Source organism: Hoplias malabaricus, chromosome 2 (genome assembly GCF_029633855.1).
Source record: "Hoplias malabaricus isolate fHopMal1 chromosome 2, fHopMal1.hap1, whole genome shotgun sequence".
NCBI classification, from domain to species: domain Eukaryota; kingdom Metazoa; phylum Chordata; class Actinopteri; order Characiformes; family Erythrinidae; genus Hoplias; species Hoplias malabaricus.
Window position 1 is genome coordinate 13,878,003 of NC_089801.1, and position 10,554 is coordinate 13,888,556.

The window sequence follows — 10,554 nt, forward strand, 5'->3', positions numbered from 1 at the left end:
ATGAGGTGTTTTATCGTTCACTACCTGAGACAAAATACTTTGCTGTTGAACTTGGAACTTGCCCACGCACTTTTTTTATTATGAGTGGGAAGCCAGCTCAAAGGCCTGGAATGCCATCATTTTTGACAGCTGCTTATTAAATTTTCAACATTTTGACAATTATATTGTTGGGAAAATGTGTACCAACCAGGCCCACCTTAATGTGGTGGTCTATATAACGCTTACAGAGCCATGACTTCTCTATATAAACACCCATCACATGAATGATTGCGGTAATAAGCACCTATCCCTGCTAATTTGTCATAGGACTTTTCCAGTCATTATGAAATAAGACTGTTCTTTCTTAGCAACTCATGACATCTCAAGATTAAGAAGAGGTTATATGGGAAAAGTTTCTGCGCTTAATCAAATGCCACATCATATTATATATGATAAAACCTCTGTTAACCTTTGCTTTTCCCTTTACCTTTGCCAGGGACATTTGTCTTTACTCTAAATGTAATTGATCAGACCCAAGATGTTTGCTCTCAAGGTTTACAGTGTATGAACCAGGCTGATGTACCTTACGAGGAAACTTAAATATGCACGATTATAATGTTCCTCACCATGTTTCCTCACCATTTGTTAGCTCTCATCTGTTTATGTCCTCGAAAGCAGTCTAATGTGTTTCTGAAGCCCCAGTGTCTGTAAATTATTAAAAAACAAAAACAGTCTCTCTCTCTCTGCTCATTTGCAGGGGCATCTGTAGTTTTTAGACAATGGAGAGAACACCAAAGGATGAAAAACATTAACTAAAGTAAGGATATTGCTCTATTCCTGCTCCATATGTGGGTAATATTAACTTATTCATGCTGTTTCTCTATCATTTATGGCGGAAATATCTGCAAACCCGGGAGCCAGCTAAGTGTTACAAAACAAAACAACCTGAGTTTCAAATGATTATCTGTAGTAATTCAAACCGTATTTTTTTCCCCCTCAAAAGACACTGAGCATCTGAATGTAAACCATCAGAGAGAACTGCACTTCTCCATAATTGTAGACGTCCCCTTTAAATTTTACTTCACCAGTTTGCCCTGTGCTATGCGATGATGGAGCACAAACTAATACTTCTCAGATGTGTTGGAATGATGTGTGTGATCCAGAACCAATCACTACTTACTTAAGCATACATAACTTTTTTCTAGACATTCAAATTACTTTACTTGCTTTGGACCATTAGGGAGTCACATCAACCACCACTCAGCATCCACCTGGATGGTGCGATTTCAGCCAATTCATGACGGCACCCTTACCATATCTTAGCTATTTTGTTAAAATACAACGATGTAAAGTAAGAAACACACCTTGGGCAGGGCTCCAGTTAACTTCTAATTTAAAGATTTCCCAGTAGACCTGCTGCTACAAGCGTATGTTAATACATTTGAATTCATATGAAATGCTAAATGAGCATGTTTCCAAACATAGTTCTCAAAACAGCTAACAATGGCTTGCTTTGCTCTGGCTGTTTAATGACTGTGAAGCTGTAGAGCTTTTCAGAGTTTTTCATTGTTTACTGCCTAACACTGTTCTCAGTCTGTCCGCATGCTATTTGTGGAACAACTTCCCTCAGGCAGTTGTGAAGACACAGTAAAAGGTCAGGAGTTCGAAAGGCCCTGTTAAATACAGGTTAGCCCTGGGTGTTCCCACTCTTAGGGGCCCTGCAGCGAAGTGGCCAGTTAAATGGTCAGTTCTTTTTGTAAAGTCATAACCCCACTGTCTCCGTGGTGATCAGACACCTCTGACCAGGAAGTGCTGCTCTCCCCTCTGTCTGCTCCTATGATAGTGTGTTCGTGTGTGTGTGTGTGTGTGTGTGTAGATGCTAGGGGGTGTTATAAAAGTGTGGAGGTGTGTGATGAAGCTTCATAGTCTCAGTTTCATGGTCATTTCAGGATTTTTTAACAGTGGATGGCATACAGAAATACTAGCATTAGCAAAAACTAGCATTTCTCATGAATGTGTTCAGCCATGATATTAGACCTGGAGATAGATTAGTCATTTATTTCCCAGAAAACACCACCCAGTAGCACACTTATTCCAATGCCTCACAGCCATGCTTACCACTGAAGGCAACTTATAATTACATGGGGGAATATGCCAAGTATGATTAGCTTGCAGATGTAAAAATTGGTTATAGTTGATTCAAAATTTTTGCTGTCACAAAACTCTTAAGAGGAGGTTGAGAACATCGGCAATCAGCTTCCTCTGACAAAGTCCAAACATTTCACAAGAAAAATCAATGCATTTATTCATTAATTTATTCATTTTTGTAACCCATTTGTCCTGTTCAGGGTCATGCTGGGTCCCGAGTCTACCCAGAGTCATCATGCACAACACATCTTGGGAACACATCTTGGACAGGGCAACAATCCATCAAAGCAGACTTAACAAATGGTCCAAAATGTAAATAATCTGACTACATTATATTTATACATATATATTATATTTCCCCACACAGTTGTGTGTATTTCCCACACAGCAGTGTACTAAATATCATTAATTTAGCATTAATTACTGTGTGAGGTAACTCATCCTTCCTTATGTATTCCATTTACCCACACACTGGTTGTGCATTAAGCAATTTCCAGTAAATGCATTTCTCAGGACTGTTCTATTGTATAACCATTAGCAATTAATATGCAAACCTGGGTTAAGGGCTGGTCCCAGTTCAGCTCTTTGTTCTTTATGTATTGGGGAAACATGGCCTCCAGCAGTTTCTCATTAGCTTCCCTGGGAGAAAATGAGAGCCAGCTTGCAGCTGCAACATCTGTAGCTTGCTAACCTCTCTGTCTGTCTCTCTCTCTCTATCGCTCAACCACTCTCTCACACCGTTGTTTCTATTACAATTTTTTTATTGGGAATCACAGGTCGGGCACTGTCATAACCAATTTGAGAACGCATGTTTCCTTGGGTTGGGGCCCAGGCCCTGGCTCAATCAGCGGGCCATGGAGACCTTTAAGGGATCTGACAGTCAGCATCAGCACTCTGCCTCTCCTAGAGATACACAGATGGACTTTGTAGACCACCACAGCATGGTAGTGGAGAGAAAACGGCCCCCTCCCCTTCACTTTGATGCCCTTGCCTTAAATTGCCATTCCCATCCTTTCATGCTAAATTAAGAGGGAGATTGGGGCATTAACTGTAAATGTGACCATTAGCCATTTTGTAGTGATTTTTCACAGTAGTTTACCATGGATTCTATTCCTTTGTCCTAATATTACAACATCCATTGCTTTTGGAAGGGAAATTTTGTAGCTAGATAAGTAAATAGCGTTATCTTGGCGAAAAACCTTCCTACATATGTCCTCAGACACAAATATAAATCTTAGATCATAAATACTGTTTGCTAACATGCTAACAGTGATTAATAATTGCAGTATTTTAAACATAAGGCAAATGAAGAGATATACTATCCCTGCTAATATTAACTTTATTCCAATTGGCTATAGACAATGCTCACAGCTCAAGAATGCTAATCTCTGTCCTACTGTCCAAATGCTGACATCAAAGCCTTAATGAAAAATAGCCATATTATTCAATCAATCAGTCAAATTTTATTTATGTAGAGCTTTTCAAGACAGAAAGTTGTCACAAAGAAGCTTTACAGAGATCTGAGTCCAAGCCTCCTATCAGCAAGCCAAGGGCAACAGTGGCAAGGAAAAACTCAAGAAGAAGAAACCTTGAAAGGAACCCATCCTCTTTGGGTCGACACGGTGAGAACAACAGATAACAAAACAGAAGTAAAAGTGAACTGATAGAGATAAATGTGTTATAGTAATGTGAAGGTAAAATAAACAAGTACAAAAGACAAAAACGAGTATAAGGCAAAAAGGCAGAAAAACAAAACCACAAAACAGGTGTCTCAGAAATGCAAAAATAGCTCAAACTATAATTTGCGGCAATGTAGACAAAACAGAGAGCTTAAAGGAACACTATGTAATACTTTTACCTTAAAATTACAGCTTCAAAATTATTGTGATGTTTCACTGACCTATAATAGGGAGAATAGAGCCTCTGTCATTGCTACTCTCGGCTCAGCACTACAGAACTTGCACTATGTAACTTTCCCTACTAATTTCAGTACAGTGCTGTAAACGTTAATCCCACTAGGGGGAGCCCCAGGAGCAGAAATCCCACAAAAATCTTGCCTAGTGTTCCTAAATGAGTGAAAAACTGTTACGCACAAGTGTCCTATGCCATTGTGAAAGTTTATACTTGTGTGCTGACATCTGCATCGCTCTGCAATTACATCACCAAACCACTAGGGCTGAACAACTTCTTCGACCTATTGTAGTGCACAACGTAGTGGTGTAGTGATATTAGTTTATGAATCTTTAAAGTGCACTCTTTAGGAAGTGTAGTGTAGAGGAGTTAATATTTCGGGAATTCTTGATTTGAGCAACTTGAACCATGTTCATCTGACTGCAGATCAATCACAGTCGTTGTGGTCTGCGTAGAAGGAACGAGTTACATTTCTGGAGAGGTGCACCTCAGGCCACGCTGCCTACGGCATTGGTTCAGCACAGAAGCTAAAATTGGGTTCAATACTCTGGAGACAGTGACCTCTGTTGGTGTGGAGGGGCAGCACCTTGGGTGTATGTAATAATTAATATAACATCATTCATTGTATTTAATCTTTGACCATTTCTGCTGTATTCATTGTCAGACTAATTAATGACAAACTATTAAAACACTGGGGAACCAAGAGTGACACTAGAGTCTTTTCACCTGCAATGTGTTAAGCATGAGTCTTGTTACAAAAATTGGATATTGGATAATAGGACATTAGAGGCGTAATACATAATGGTACTTTTACTTTCAATACTTAAGTACATTTGAAGGTAAATACTTCTGTACTTTTACTCAAATAGAGATCTACATTGAGGAATTCTACTTTTACTGGAGTAATATTTTTATCTTAAGTATATGTACTTTTTTTTTAAAGTACATAATTTGTGTACTTTGTCCACCACAGCTGGGAATGTAACACATTAGACTGTGATAAATGTATCTAAGACTGATAATCATACATACTGTACTGTAACAGTGCTGTAACTGCCCCTTCCTATAAGCCCCCCAACAAGTATACAGTAATGAGATGTTAACACAGCTTGCAAAAGTAACCAAAAATGACCGTAATTGATGTTCTTATGTAGATTTTCCATCTTACGATTGGAACATTTTTGATGGTTCAGCAGCTTTTGTGTAGTTTTAAGATGATGTCACTGCTGGAAAAAATTGTATGGTACATTTTAGCTAGCTGAGTTTTGTCTTATAGCTCCCAGTTGCACTTCCATTAGCTATTTGCTAGTAAAGACTTCCATATTGTATGTGTCATCAAAGGTTTTACCACAATATTCGAAGCAGAACTTTTTAATTTGCTATAACCAGCTAGTTTCATCTAATTTAGAAAGCTGATCCCATCCTTACATACTCTTTATGGATAAGGTTTGTGGATATGAGCTCATCCGACATTTCATTAGAAATCAAGGGTACTAATAAGTCATTTTTCCCTCCCTCTCTCTCTTTGCTGCAGTAACAGGATCTACTGTTCTGGGAAGTTTTTACAGTAAATGCTGGAATTTTTTTTTTATGAGGATTTGATGGCATTCAGCCAGGTCATGTTGGATGATCCAGCTACTCCATGACTTACTCAAGCTTTAATAGGGGTGTCTGCTACACTTAGGATGTGTACTTAACTTGTAGGTTAATGCATTGAGTAATTTCTCACCACAAATCCAGGGACTTCTCACAAATTCCCAGTGCTGGGGGGGCTTTAAACATCTTGAAATTAAGCCAAAAGGATACTCCCCAGTGACCATGACCTTTCACCTGTGCATCCCTGTGGTGATAAGCTCAGATATAGGCCTGAGGGCAGGCAGTGAATGAAGAAGGGATTTGGAGCTTTACTTAGCTACAGAAAGGCACTTAAGCCATTATTATTGTTACTTTGCAAATGTTAAAATTCCAATAAATATGCTTAAAAGTTCATTGTGTCTTTATTATTAGTATGTCAATTGGATAAGTGCCTCTACAGTTCCTATGAGTCCAGAGGCCTACTAGATTAGACAACCAGAACAAAAGCATGTTCTGCTTTATTTAAGTACCAAAAAAAAAAAAAAATACATGTCAGTTCATACACATCACACAAATTCCCCATAAAAAAAGACATCTCTTCTGTTCTTTTGGCCATGACATCTTCATATTGCGAAATATGATCTTTCACTCTGCAGTGGCATTCACCCTGTTGTCAAGTGACCTGAGGTGACCTCAGGCATTCTCCTGCACACCTTTGTGAGTAAATAAAGCCTGGTATCTGCAGGAGTGCACCCAGGGACAGAAAGGCCTTTACAAACATCGGCTATATGAATGACCTAGAGCTACATGAGCCAAAGCAGACCTCCAGTTCGTCCTGGCGTTTTCACACTCACTTTAAAACTTTAAGCATTAAGAAAAAGCAGAGTGATGCTATCAAAAAAAAAAAAAAAAAACACTCGCAGGCAGGCAAACAACAGACATTCATCATCTTGCCAAGTGTATTTGATCATTTCAAGATGTTTTCTGTCGTTAAGAGCTTTTTGTTTTGCTGCTTGGTTTGAGTGGGAGACTTGAGTTTTGGATGGTCCTCAATACCTCGGTCTGAAATCTACATAAGCCAGAACTGTGTTAATGTCAAGAACATTAAAATGAAACTGTTAGCTTGCACTCTGTTCACTTAAAGAAACAATAAGGCAAATACTTATATTATATTATATTATAAATCAGACTTATATTATTGTATCCTTCATTGTAAATGCAGTCGATCAGCCAAGACATGATTGGTCTTTAAAGTTAACTTCTTTAAAGGGACATATTTTACACCTTTGTTTCCACAAGTGAGCACTGTTTCCTAGGGTCTTAATGAATCCTCTGTGACATGCTATGCTTAAAATTCTACAAGGATCAAATAACACAGCACCATTCGCCCCGTGCCTAAGCAGTCCTGTTCAGAAAGTCCAGTTTCAGTGCCTATTCCTTTGAATGAAAATGAGTTACAGCTCAGTTCAACGTGAGAGCCCAGGAGTGAGGAGCAGACGTCGTTTCTGTTTTCACAATTTTTAATCAGTATTCTTATTTCACAGTGCCTGGCTTGTATGTTTTGCTCTGTTTAACCTTGTGTTTTTGCTTTCAAACACATGTCCTGCTCTGTGATTTGAGAGGCTTAAACAAGGAGGTGAGGTAATTCTACAGCGCAGGCACTTAATGTAAGAAACAGCACCAAATTAGAATAAAAAGTAATAATAATAATAAGGCGCTTATAAGACACTCACAATCAAGTCATAGAAATTTAAAGAGACATAAAAACAGAGCAAACATAGAAAACAATGCGATACAGGAAGAGCATGAACTGCTCAAGTCTGATTACAGCAGAGATAGCAGTGATATACGGTAGGCGTGTATAACAGACAAGCAGAGGAGAGAGTTAATGTTATATTTTACTGGACTCAAAAAGGCCTGTTGCCCTTCTCCATGACCAGAGACGGAGAGGAAATATTGGCCTTGTGTTTAATAGGTGGAGCCAGAGCTGGCTAATTTTCTCCTGAACAGGTAACAGAAAATCATGCCTGAAAAACATTTAGACGTACAGATGCCTATGTATAGATTATAAGCATTAAACGCCATAGGTTGTGAGATTTATATAACAAAGTGAGGCATAGCGATGTTTGAAAGGTGTTATGACTGTGTTTTATACAAAGAAGGTGAATAACAACATGTTTGACAGGTGTAAATACCACAAATGAAGGCGTAAGAGTTGTGTTTGAAAAGCCTTGCATATTGAACCTATTTAATGTGGAATGGAGAGCTCAAGCTTGGTAGTACACAGCAAATATAATCGTTTCACTAGTAGGTAGATGTTTTAGTGACATGAAGTACACTTGGTTGTGTTTTAAATGGATAAAATGGGAAATAAGGAGTGCTTCAAAAGGAGTTTTTTTTTAAAATCTAACTGTGGCGGCTCTTTCTATTTTTGCCTTTCTTAAATGCTTAGTGACAGTCACATACTACTGATTTGTGTGATTTAAACAGATAAACTGGAATACCTTCCATTCATTCATTCACCATCTGCAACCACCCATCCACTCCAGGGTAGCGGCGGGCTCAGCGCCCACCCAGAACAACCGGGCGCAAGAACACACCCTGGAGGGGGCAAGAGTCCCTCACAGGGCAACACACATACACACATTCACTCACACACTCACAATAAGAGTTGTAAACAGACACGTAAGGTGGAACGAAACGTTTGGCTTTGAAGATTGTGAATAAGAAGCAAAGTTCTGCCTCCTAAACGACATTTATGGTGAAAGGGAAAATCAATAAGTAACACCAGCCTTGTCTAGTCAAAATTTTTAAGTTGGGTTTGGACAGTAATGACTTGTAAATGCAGAGAGAGCAGCTTTTTTGTCTTTTTCTTGCGTAGGTAGATGTTTTAGTGACATAATGAACACTTTTCTATGTAAATATATTTTGATTATGACACATGTTTCTTAGCTATTGTGGTCCAAAGCTCTTAAACTCATCTTTTGCTTGTTTATTCAGTTTTCCTCAAACTGTAAACCTGGTTGAGATTCACGTCTGGGGAGGAAGGGGAGGAACCAAACAGCTCTCTTTACTGTTTTGAAACTGTGTTATAGTTCCGATTTTATAAGCTTGGAGTCAGTATTACAGATTGCTCCCATAAAATTGCCAATTTAGGAATATTTTCGATTTTTGTTGCATGAAATCTCAACAAAATAAATTCCATTTCGATATCTACAATTAGAATAGAATATGTCACAAACAAACTAACCACAAAGTTAGTCATAGTCAAAAAAAAAAAAAAAAAACAAACAAACAAACAAAAAAATCTGTGGCTTGATGCTCTCTGTCAAGGTTTGTAACCTTCCTCTCCAAACATGCATCTTAAGTGCTAACCCCTGCCTTCTCCATTTCATTGCAAGTCAAATGTAGAGCATAATGTCACCTCCTTTCATCACGTCTGCCCATGCTGAAGCATGCTGAAGTGGTTGCAGCTAAAGTGGTTGTCTGATTATTTTGACAAGGCATGATTGATGATTTTGCAGTCTCTTGAAATAGGCCATGTAATTCCCCTGGCACTAGATTAGCCTCAAAGACTAGGTTTTTCCACCAACTCGACCAAAACAGGGCATGTACAGTCACAAAAAGGACACTTTAGCCTCTGGGTGGTGTTTTGTTCTTCACTGTTTGGAACAGGTAGTCTGGGCAGTGAATGTTTGGGAATGATTTCTCATACTGATACAGAAACCTTTTAAAACTTCTGAACATTCAGACAAGCAATAAATAAAAGTGCTACAAAAGGTTATTTGACCTTTGAACTATTTTTGCTGATATATTTAAATTGGTAAAGATTAAGATTCTTTAAAAGGTTTTTCACAAATGCATGGTTCTTGTATGGCATCACTCATAGAACCTTTTGTAGCACATTTATTTTTAAGAGTGCACTTGAAATAATTCACATAATCACATGAACCTGTTTTTAAAAAATACCTACATAACATGTGCATCTTTGCTGGAAACCATAAAATAATCATCATTTTTCTGTGTTCCTATATTTTCCTTCACTGTATAAAATATGTTCAAACCTTCCTTTATTGTAGGGTGTAGCATGCTTTTTCAGAGTGAATATGCTAGCATGGAGCAGGGAATCTGGTCTGAGAGATGACAACAGGCCTCACTTTTTGGATGTGTAGGACTCTACACATGGCGCTTTCAAGCATGGGTGCATGTCTGCTGATGTGATACATCTGGTCAGTTTGCACTCTCTTCCAGCATGTTAGGTTAGTCAGTGTGTGTATGTGTATTTTATATATAGCATTTCTAAATTCCAGTTAAAAATATCTCAAAAAATTATCCCCTTTTCTGTCGACAGTTGGTTTATCATTTGAACAAAGGAGCTATCCGTCACATCATGATGAATGAACCTCTAAAAATGCTCCAAAACTACTTACTAAAATCTTTTTACATTCACTCCCATTGAAATTAAAGCTTTTTTCCTTCTCCTGTAAAGTTACTATTTGGGAGATACATGTTTTTAACTGGAAAACGATGGTATATGCTTGAACTTAATTTGATTTTGAATTAGTTCTGATTTGACATTTATGGCTAGTTTTTAGATCTCAAACCCAATGCTACACATGTGCACCAAACTAGTCTACAGAAAATAATTTTAGTATAATAAATATATGGGAACTTTTATGTTACCATGTACAACCAAAGAAAAAGCATTGCATAATTCTTGTTTAAAACACTCATTGTGTTTTTACATGTCGACCCCTTGGAAGTATAAGGTTCTACAAACCGGATTCCAAAAAAGTTGGGACACTAAACAAATTGTGAATAAAAACTGAATGCAATGAGGTGGAGATGACAAATGTCAATATTTTATTCGTAATAGAACAAAGATGACAGATCAAAAGTTTAAACTGAGTAAATGTAACATTTTAAAGGAAAAATATGTTG